We start from the raw sequence: 6,770 nt of genomic DNA on the forward strand, positions 1-6,770 counted from the left end.
AGTGGCCTTGGTGTTAGTAACTTTAGACCCTTAAGGTAATAAATTCTTTCTTTGTTGTAAACCCATTACACATCCGCCCTATAGGAATGCAATTTTATCTTTGGAAGATGGTGCCAAACCTTGAAATAATTACTCTTAGAGAAAGTAAGTCTTTGTTGATAAGTCCTTGTCAAGAGTCATAAAATGTTAGTAGGCCTTCTGGCCAGAAGATGATGTAAATCACCTAAACCATTTGTATACGATACATTTGCAGGAAAGAAACCTTGGTTTTTGATAAGAACCAAAGACTGCTGACTTTGCACCCCCTATTATCCTCTATGTGTAACTTAGGGTATAAAAGCCCCTGTTAAAAATAAAGCTACGGGCCTTGCTCACCAACGCTTGGTCTCCCCATGTCATTCTTCCCTTTAACTTCCAGCTGAGTCTCCATCTGGAGCGCGGAACCCACCACGCTTACTAATTATGCCTGGGCTTCTAAGACCCACTCGAGAAGGAGTCTAGGGTGAGACACCTTCCGCTATTCGAGGGGGCGCCTGCGGCCTACGTAAGTGGTGCAAACTTCTTGTCTTGAAGTTTTATTGGTCTCCCGCGTAAACCAAGCTACTCAGCTTCTTTTCTCCACTGAATTTTCCTACTGAGCTATCCTCATTCTATTGTTCTCTATATCTCTAATTAGCATATAAATAGTCGCCTAGGCCGTCTCTCCTTCGAATACCCTGGATCAGCTGGGGCTGGTCCCCAGCATGTTCCTTCTATTCCTGCTTTCTGGAGAGTTCTTATCATAAATGGATGTTGAATTTTGTCAAAGGCTCTCTCTGCATCTATTGAGATGATCATATGGTTTTTATTTTTCAATTTGTTAATGTGGTGTATTACATTGATTAATTTGTGGATATTGAAGAATCCTTGCATCCCTGGGATAAAGCCCACTTGGTCATGGTGTATGATCTTTTTAATGTGTTGTTGGATTCTGATTGCTAGAATTTTGTTAAGGATTTTTGCATCTATGTTCATCAGTGATATTGGCCTGTAGTTTTCTTTTTTGTGGGATCTTTGTCAGGTTTTGGTATTAGGGTGATGGTGGCCTCATAGAATGAGTTTGGAAGTTTACCTTCCTCTGCAATTTTCTGGAAGAGTTTGAGCAGGATACGTGTTAGCTCTTCTCTAAAGTTTTGGTAGAATTCAGCTGTGAAGCCATCTGGACCTGGGCTTTTGTTAACTTTTTTTTTTTTTTTAAATTGGAGGAAAATTGCTTTACAATGTTGTGCTGAATTCTATTATACAACAATGTGAGTCAGCCATAAGTATACATATGTCCCCTCCCTCATGAACCTTTCTCCCACTCCATCCAGCACCTGTAGGTTGTCACAGAGAACCAAGCTGTGTGTTTCTGATTATAACTGACTTAAATTTATAGAGCAATAAAGGGAGAACAGGAATCATCATAATGTTTAGACTTCCAGTTTAAGATTATAGTTTATTTACCAATTTGTCTTTTTCAACCTTTCTCACTAGTATTTTATAATTCATCATACAAATGGTGCAAATATTTGGTACATTTATACTATCAACTTAAAGCTTTTGACCCCATGGATTGTAGCCTACCAGGTTCCTCCATCCATGAGATTTTCCAGGCAAGAATACTGGAATGGGTTGCCATTTCCTTCTCCAGGAGATCTTCCCAAACCAGGGATTGAACCTGGGTCTCCCACATTGTAGGCAGACGCTTTACCGTCCAAGCCACCAAGGAAGTCCATTATAAATGATACTTTTTGTTTTTCTCAATTTCTAATAATTTATATAGAAATATAATTGACTTTAATATGCTGTTCTATATGAAACCATGTTTAAGTTCAGTTCAGCTCAGTCGCTCAGTTGTGTCCGACTCTCTGCGACCCCATGGACTGCAGCATGCCAGGCTCCCTGTCCATCACCAAAGGCTCAAACTCATGTCCATCAAGTCAGTGATGCTATCCAACCATCTCATCTTCTGTCGTCCCCTTCTCCACCTGCCTTCAATCTTTCCCAGCATCAGGGTCTTTTCCAATGAGTCAGTTCTTTGCATCAAGTGGCCAAAGTATTGGACTTTCAGCTTCAGCCTCAGTCCTTCCAATGAATATTCAGGATTGATTTCCTTTAGGATTGACTGGTTGGATATCCTTGCAGTCCAGGGACTCTACTTACTGGTTAGTTTTAGGAGGATTTTGGAGATACTTTGGAATTTGTGCAGACAATTATGTCATTTCACAAATAAACAGTTCTGTTTCTCTTTCCAATCTATATGACATTTTATGATAGAGAAGTAGAGTCAACAGATGTAGTAAATAAATTTATGGTTACCAGCTAGACAGCAAATTAAAAAGCAGAGATATTACATTGCCAACAAAGGTCCCTATAGTTAAAGCTATGGCTTTTCCAGTAGTCGTGTATGGATGTGAGAACTGGACTATAAAGAAGGCTGAGCATTGAAGAATTTATGCTTTTGAACAGTGGTGCTGAGTAAGACTCCTGAGATTCCCTTGGACTACAAGGAGATCAAACCATTCAGTCCTAAAGAAAATCAAGTCAATATTCATTGGAAGGACTGATGCTGAAGCTGAGGCTCTAATATTTTGGCCACCTGATGCAAAGAACTGACTCATTTGAAAAGACCCTGAAGCTGGGAAAGATTGAAGGCAGGAGAAGAAGGGGACAACAGAGGATGAGATGGTTGGATGGCATCACTGATTCAAAGGACATGAGTTTGAGCAAGCTCTGGGAGATGGTGATGGACAGGGTTGCCTGGTGTGCTTCAGTCCATGGGATTGCAAAGAGTCGGACATGACTGAACAACTGAAAACCAACAGGTGATGGGGAGGGCAGGGATACACTGGGAGATTAGCATTGACATCTACACATTACTGTATATAAAAGAGAACCTGCTGTGTAGCACAGGGAACTCTACTCAATACTCTGTAATGGCCTATATAGAAAAAGAATCTAAAAACAGAGTAGATACAGCTATGTGTATAACTGAATCACTCTGCTGTACACCTGAAACTATCACACATTATATAACAGCTAGAATCCAATAAAAACATTTTTAAAGAAAAAAATATATGTGTCTTCCTTATTCATTTGTGTTTCTTAAATATTTGCTTTTGCTCCTAAAACAAAACAAAACATGTCCTTCCACATATATGTTCATGAAGTAAGGGCCTGTTTGCCTCTCAATGCCTTTTCATCACATAGTAGACTTCAAAGTGCACAGTCAGTATTCAGTGAAGACTTGGGTCAGTAATACTCTTCTATTTTTTTTTTTTTTTTTGGTTTTAATTTTATTTTATTTTTAAACTTAACATAATTGTATTAGTTTTGCCAAACATCAAAATGAATCCACCACAGGTATACATGTGTTCCCCATCCTGAACCCTCCTCCCTCCTCCCTCCCCATACCATCCCTCTGGGTCATCCCAGTGCACCAGCCCCAAGCATCCAGTATCGTGCATCGAACCTGGACTGGCAACTCGTTTCTTACATGATATTTTACATGTTACAATGTATATGAATTACTGACCTATGAAAATATTTAAAATAAATGAATACAGAATTGATGTCAGTGAATCACATAGTCTCAACACAGAAATATTTTATAAATTTTAGATGAGTTTGTAGATGTCTAATACAAAATAAATTACTGAGAAAATTTAAAGTAGTAGTAAATAAAGAAATAAAAACACATCTTTTTTTCTGAAAAATATTTTTATGACCTGTAAACATTGCCAGAACTTTTTTCCTCATCAGGTCAGTTCAGTTCAGTCAGTCATTTGTGTCCGACTCTTTGAGACCCCATGAATTGCAGCACACCAAGCCTCATTGTCCATCACCAACTCCCGGAGTTCACTCAAATTCATGTCCATCGAGTCGGTGATGCCATCCAGCCATCTCATCCTCTGTCTTCCCCTTCTCCTCCTGCCCCTAATCCTTCCCAGCATCGGAGTCTTTTCCAGTGAGTCAATCTTCGCATGAGGTAGTCAAAGTATTGGAATTTCAGCTTTAGCATCATTCCTTCCAAAGAACACCCAGGACTGATTTCCTTTAGAATGGACTGGTTGGATCTGCTTGCAGTCCAAGGGACTCTCAAGAGTCTTCTCCAACACCACAATTCAAAAGCATCAATTCTTTGGCAGTCAGCTTTCTTCACAGTCCAACTCTCACATCCATACATGACCACTGGAAAAACCAGAGCCTTGACTAGACGGACCTTTGTTGGCAAAGTAATGTCTCTGCTTTTGAATATGCTATCTAGGTTGGTCATAACTTTCCTTCCAAAGAGTAAGGATCTTTTAATTTCATGGCTGCAGTCACCATCTGCAGTGATTTTGGAGTCCAAAAAAATGAAGTCTGACACTGTTTCCACTGTTTCACCTTCTATTTCCCATGAAGTGATGGGACCAGATTCCATGATCTTCGTTTTCTGAATGTTGAGCTTTAAGCCAACTTTTTCACTCTCCTCTTAAAGGAATTCAAAAAAGCAAAATGGCTGTCTGGGGAGGCCTTACAAATAGCTGTGAAAAGAAGAGAAGTGAAAAGCAAAGGAGAAAAGGAAAGATATAAGCATCTGAATGCAGAGTTCCAAGGAATAGCAAGGAGAGATAAGAAAGCCTTCCTCAGTGATCAGTGTAAAGAAATAGAGGAAAACAACAGAATGGGAAAGACTAGAGACCTCTTCAAGAAAATTAGAGATACCAAGGGAACATTTCATGCAAAGATGGGCTCGATAAAGGACAGAAATGGTATGGACCTAACAGAAGCAGAAGATATTAAGAAGAGGTGGCAAGAATACACAGAAGAACTGTACAAAAAAGATCTTCATGACCAAGATAATCAGGATGGTGTGATCACTGACCTGGAGCCAGACATCCTGGAATGTGAAGTCAAGTGGGCCTTAGAAAGCAGCACTATGAACAAAGCTAGTGGAGGTGATGGAATTCCAGTTCAGCTATTTCAAATTCTGGAAGATGATGCTGTGAAGGTGCTGCACTCAATATGCCAGCAAATTTGGAAAACTCAACGGGACTGGAAAAGTTCAGTTTTCATTCCAATCCCAAAGAAAGGCAATGCCAAAGAATGCTCAAACTACCGCACAATTGCACTCATCTCACATGCTAGTGAAGTAATGCTCAAAATTCTCCAAGCCAGGCTTCAGCAATACGTGAACCATGATCTTCCAGATGTTCAAGCTGGTTTTAGAAAAAGCAGAGGAACCAGAGATCTAATTGCCAACATCTGATGGATCATCAAAAAAAGCAAGAGAGTTCCAGAAAAACATCTATTTCTGTTTTATAAACTATGCCAAAGCCTTTGACTATGTGGATCACAATAAACTGTGGAAAATTCTGAAAGAGATTGGAATACCAGACCACCTGACCTGCCTCTTGAGAAACCTGTATGCAGGTCAGGAAGCAACAGTTAGAACTGGACATGGAACAACAGACTGGTTCCAAATAGGAAAAGGAGTACATCAAGGCTGTATATTGTCACCCAGCTTATTTAACTTATATGCAGAGTACATCATGAGAAACGCTGGGCTGGAAGAAGCACAAGCTGGAATCAAGAGTGCCGAGAGAAATATCAATAACCTCAGATATGCAGATGACACCACCCTTATGGCAGAAAGTGAGTAGGTTAGGATTGATACTTGGGGTTTTTAAATGTCTTAATATTTCGCCATTTAGTTACTTTGTAATTTGAGAAATCTAGATTTGAACAATCATTAAAGAATGATAAAATGGATAAATATACTACCATTTAGTTTTCAACAAATATTCTCCCTCATGCAATGCCAAATTATAGAGTAAATCTTATAACAGGCAAACTATATTTCATTTGGCTTTATTCACCATCAAATATTTGTACTATATTCACTAAAAAGCAAATTTATAAATACAAAAATGGATTTCTTTTATAGCAAAATAATCATAGTGCCAAGCCATTTAAACTTTCAGATTGTATCAAATTTGAAGATGAGGGAATTTGAACATTGGAAAATTTATTGCTAATGAGGCAGATAACACCAATAGCTGTGGAGAAAACCCCACAAAATTTAACATCAAAAAAAATGAATTAAATATTTCCCAAAACTGGAGACAAAAACATTATGTTCTGCATAATAAATATTTTTGACCCACTTTCATTTTGAGAAGATCATGGCATCTGGTCCATCACTTCATGGGAAATAGATGGGGAAACAGTGGAAACAGTGTCAGACTTTATTTTTTGGGCTCCAAAATCACTGCAGATGGTGACTACAGCCATAAAATTAAAAGACGCTTACTCCTTGGAGGGAAAGTTATGACCAACCTAGATAGCATATTCAAAAGCAGAGACATTACTTTGCCAACAAAGGTTCGTCTAGTCAAGGCTATGGTTTTTCCTGTGGTCAGGTATGGATGTGAGAGTTAGACTGTGAAAAAGGCTGAACACCGAAGAACTGATGCTTTTGAACTGTGTTGGAGAAGACTCTTGAGAGTCCCTTGGACTGCAAGGAGATCCAACCAGTCCATTCTGAAGGAGATCAGCCCTGGGATTTCTTTGGAAGGAATGATGCTAAAGCTGAAACTCCAGTACCTTGGCCACCTCATGCGAAGAGTTGACTCATTGGAAAAGACTCTGATGCTGGGAGGGATTGGGGAAAGAGGAGAAGGGGATGACAGAGGATGAGATGGCTGGATGGCATCACTGACTTGATGGACATGAATCTGAGTGACCTCTGGGAGTTGGTGATGGAC

The sequence above is a fragment of the Bos indicus x Bos taurus genome, chromosome 5 (assembly GCF_003369695.1).
Source record: "Bos indicus x Bos taurus breed Angus x Brahman F1 hybrid chromosome 5, Bos_hybrid_MaternalHap_v2.0, whole genome shotgun sequence".
Classification (NCBI taxonomy): Eukaryota; Metazoa; Chordata; class Mammalia; order Artiodactyla; family Bovidae; genus Bos; species Bos indicus x Bos taurus.